The following is a 5,572-nucleotide window of genomic DNA, read 5'->3' on the forward strand; positions in this document are numbered from 1 at the left end:
ATATATATATATATATATACACATACACACGACTAGCTTCTTTCAGTTTTCCTCTGCGAAAACAATCGCAATGCTGCGGTCGAACCGGCCATGCTCTAGAATACATGCACCCAATGTACTACATGGTCGGACTGAACATGAAACCGTTTGCCTGAGAGATACAATTCTTCCCACACTTACACGCCTGCCGAGATTCGTTAGCAGGCTCTTGTGATCGCGAGTGCAACGGTATAATAACTAAGCCAGGACGTCAAATACGTATTGGTCTTGACTCTGTCAAAGTCTAAGCTATTCTAGGGCTAAAAAATAAAAGCCAAACAAACAACTATCGACTTTTTTCTTCATTTAATTAGTATTTATGGCAAACACACTGCTAATTATTGTTTAGATTGGTAAATTCAAAGAAAAAATAATTTATTTTCATAGTTGTTGTTGTTGTGTTGTAGTTGTTGTTGATTAGCTGCTTATCAGACATTTTATAATGTCGTATGATCAGCGGCGTCGCTTATTTGTCTTTGTTTATTTTTAATTATATATTTAATAAGAATTTGCTGTCAACTAGTTTAGAAACACAGTAGACTATTATATCGACCCTGATATTTTTCTGGTACTTATCTGATCGATGTACGATGGTTAGAAAACTGCAAAACTAACAACTGTTTCTGCTAAAAGGGTCAAGGCCTGGAACCAAGGAGGGGCAAGTCGATTTTGACTGGCATTTTCTGTCATCAACCCTGAAAAATGAAAAGTAAAGTTGACTCCGGTGGCATATAAAACCGCAACGAACAGAGCAGTTGGAAATGGACACTAATAATTTTTCCCCAGTGTTAAAGCGTTTCACTTACTTCGCACCTTAATGATAATACTTTCTATAACAGGCACAGAGCCTGAAAATGTAGGGGTGAGGGTAATAGGTCACATCAACACCAGTGTTTAAATGATAGTTATTTTATCGACCCCCAGTAGGATGAAAGGTAACCGACCTCGCCAGAGTTTCAAATGACGGTTGAAAATCCGCTATGCATTCTCACCTATGAATCTATCATTTTGACTTTATAATATTTAAAACCCTCTCTACTCTAGGCTGAAGGCCTGGAATTTTGGGAGAGGGGTTAATCGATTATGTCAACCACAGTACTTAACTGGAACCTATTTCATCGACCTCGAAAAGAGGAAAAGCAGAATCAACCACGGCAGAAATATGAAAGTAGACACGGACGAAAAGCCTCTAAACCTTTGTCCGGTACGTTGTCACATTTTTGCACAAGGCCAGCAACTTTACATCGAGCCCATGTTGCACTGTTACTTATTTTATCAACTTCCAAAGGATGATTAGTTAAAGGATTGAGGTAACTTCTCCTGCAGATATAGAGTCAAAATTAACCAAAATGAAGTAGATTGACAAATTTATTTTTTGAACCAGTTGAAGATACACAAGATGACAAAATATCGTTCACTAGATAACAATGACACTCTTCTTTTAATTTTGACTCTATATCTTCAGGCTGAGTTACCTCAATCCTTTCTATATTAACAAAAATGAAGTAGATTGACAAATTTATTTTTGAACCAGTTGAAGACACATAAGATGTCGAAATATCGTTCACTAGATAACAATGGCACTCTTCTTTTAATTTTGACTCTATATCTTCAGGAGGAGTTATCTCAATCCTTTTCTATATTAACCAAAATGAAGTAGAATGACAAATGTATTTTTTGAACCAGTTGAAGACGCATAAGATGTCGAAATATCGTTCACCAGGTAACAAGGGCACTCTTCTTTTAATTTTGACTAATAATAATAATAATAATAATAATAATAATAATAATAATAATAATAATAATAATAATAATAATAATAATAATAATAATAATAATAATAATAATAATAATAATAATAATAATAATAATAATAATAATAATAATAATAATAACAATAATGGTCGGCAATTTTCGGGGAGTGTTGGAGAAGGGGTGTAATTCATTAACACGACCTAATACTTTCCTTATTCTTTACCAATAATCGAAGAATGAAACGAGGCAAAGTTGACATCAGCGCAATATAAATGTACGACACAAAGACTGCCATTTTTTAACGCTTTAGAAATGCTGCCACTTCACCGACTTAAATAATAAAGGAGTAAATAATTAATGAAAAGTTTTAATTCCCGAACAGGAATTGGGCTCCAGTCATAAAGGGATCTAATTAAATAACAGAAAAATTTTCCCCAGTACTTTCAGAATGCTGGAATGTATCACACACAAAATTTTAATAATTATTTTGCTATAAGCACTACGCTTGAATTTCTGAGTAAGGAGGCTAATCCATTACATCGGCTTAAATGCTCAATTGGTCCTTCGACCCCTAGATGATGAAATGCAAAATTGCCCTCGGAAGAATGTGAACTTAGAGCATAAATTGATAGAAGGAATACGGCTAAGTAATTTGTCTGACACGCTAAATAGCATACTGCCTTAAAATCATGAAAGGAGAAATAATTAATAAAAGTAAATGAAAATCGATCCAGCATGATTGGAACTCAAATCATAAAGGGATTTGATTGAATAGCACAAAGTATTTTCCAATACTTTCAGGATACGGGTATGTATCACGTTTACAAAAACATTTAATAATACAATGCAACAAGGTGAGATTCGAAAAGCGCTTATTCGTTCTCGTAATTTTATCAATTAATTTTAACGTCAAAATATAAACAAGTAAATAAATAAATAAATAACATTTTAAAATCGATGATATAAAGCATCATTAAATTCATCAATAAAACCGATGTTTGTCATCAGTAGCTCGATATCATAAATAATGTAATGAAAGAAATCAACGGACTGAAGAAATGATTCGCTCATTTCCAGAATTAAAATAACAAAAACATTTTTCTAACTAGAAGGAAAAATACATGTGAACAATACGGTGGTGCTCCAGTATGGCCGCAGTCCAATTACTGAAGCCAATACAAGAAAAGAAACATTTCAAGACCTCATCATTGACGCCAACAAGTTTCGCTTCCGTTTTTGTCATTCTTTATTTTCCCAATGTCCTTTCATAATGTATTTTTGATTATAACAGGAAAAAAAAAATCAATTTATTGTAATCAACGTTTCTTATTATCTTATCGGGATTTAGTAATGATATATAAATATGGAAACATGTAGATGTTATAGATGACGAATGACGAAAGGAAGATAGTTATTAATGAGGTATTGATCTATAGGTCCGAATGTAACAGAACATTACCAATAACCGATAGAACAGATTTGGGATAGAAGCGGTTGACAGCTGTAAATGATCAGATGCATCTGCTATGTTTTCTGTATAAATACAAGCCAGGGACTGCTTCTTAGATGCACATCACATACCGTATTTTCACGTGAATATTTATTTAATTCATACCCGCTCTCTCCCTCTCTGTCTCTCTCTCCCTCTCCCTCTGTCTCACTCTATCTATCTATGTCTCACACATGCAAAATGACAGGCAAATACAAATATCGGTTTAAATTTCACTACATGGCAGGGCAATTTTGTGGGAGGAGCTAAGTGGATTACATCGACCACAGGGCTCAATAGGTACTTATAAAAGGTAAGAGGTAAAGTCGACCCCGGTGGAATTTGAATGCAGAATTTAGAGACGGACCAAATACCGCAAAACATTTTTCCCTACACGCTAACCATTCTGCAAGTTCATCACATATATTAAAGTTTACTTTTCGGTATACACAAGGATATTAGCACAGCACATGTACACACACGCTCACATTCACATAAACACACCTTCATATGCATATATATAAGTGTGTGAGTGTGTGTATAAATATATATATATATATATGGGAGGATATACAAAAAATAACAACAGACGAGGACAGGTGGTGTAAATAACAAAAGTATATATTAGTATGACGCTCGGGAATACGGAAAGTCTTTGACGTTTCGAGCTACGCTCTTCAACAGAAAGAATACGGAGACAAGGAGAAAAAACACGGAGAAAAAAAATTGAATAGTGTTCAGTCAACGGTCAAATGTGTGTGTATGTATGTATGTATGTATGTATGTATTATGTATGCGTGAATGTAAATATGCATTCCGTGCTTGCCTATGTCATTTGTCTTCGGATAAGCTGAGACACCAGCTTCAAGGGCATTGCTGAGCAAATAGGCCACATTTTTCTTTATATACTTAAGATTCGGGGATTCAGGCAAACCAACACCAGCTGCCAAGCGGTAGAGGAATGGTACATCCACGTACGCGAAGGTGCTCACACTCTCACACACTTATTTATGTATATTTGTATATACAGACAAACAAACATATATATCGGCGAGCCGCCACACAGTGTCCATATACCAAATCAAGACACAAGATATTCGTTCAAGGTAATCGCCAGCAAAACACGAGGTATTCAAACATAGCTGTTGTAAAACTATTCACTTACGATCACTTACTTGGCCATGTCATAGTATTATTACTCCCTTTATATATATATATATATATATATATATTCACAAGCGCACACACACAAGGCTTTGGTCTATCCTTGGCTACAGAAGTATCAAAGTTTTGTTATTTTTGTTTGTAATTATTCTGTTCAAGCACCAGCATCTCTAAGTGGGATATAATACAAAGTGCTACCGAATTCCGATACAGAAAAAAAAAATGTTATAATTGAAAAGCGTTCTCTAATCTTTTATAAAAAAAATATACAAATATATATAAATGAGATTAAAGTGTCTAGTCACCGACGAACATTTACACACTTTCAGTGAGATTTATTCAAATTATATTCATACTATTTGACAGCACACATTCAAGCGTCTGCTTGTGTTTACGCTGGTGCACCAGCATGGCCGCAGCCACTTGGCTGAAACACATAAATAAATAAATAAAAATACATTTGTGTGTGTACGTATGTGTACACGTGTTTGTTTTTGTCTGTTTGTTAGCATACTATTAGAAAGATATATATGTATGAATATATATGCATTTATATACATACACACACATACACACACAAACACGCACACACACATACATATATATATATATATATATATATACATGCATACACCAGTTTAGGAATAGCAATGAGCTAGAGAAATTTATAATTCATGCAATTTACAACAAAATCCTATGAAAGATGCTTTCTGTCATTGAACATCGCAAAATTAGCATAATGTCTAAAATAATTACTAAAATTTGTTTTACCTCGAAATTTACCAGATTAACAATGATGAAGATAACGCTATTAACACTAATAAAATCGGTAATATTGATAATATTAACGAGTACAACAACACATACAATAATAATAATAATAATAATAATAATAATAATAATAATAATAATAATAATAATAATAATAATGTTAATAATAATATCATGTGGGTGAAAATAGTGTAACTAATAGTATTAAAGATAGAATAACATACAATATTAAGAACGTCATGTTAAGAAAATTAGTATTTAATTCTATTAATCAATACTTAGTTTGTCAGTAAAGATAAAACTGTTCCGTTATTACTTATGCATGTATGTATGTACGTACACGTATGTATATAT

Source organism: Octopus bimaculoides, chromosome 21, assembly GCF_001194135.2.
Source record: "Octopus bimaculoides isolate UCB-OBI-ISO-001 chromosome 21, ASM119413v2, whole genome shotgun sequence".
NCBI classification, from domain to species: Eukaryota; Metazoa; Mollusca; class Cephalopoda; order Octopoda; family Octopodidae; genus Octopus; species Octopus bimaculoides.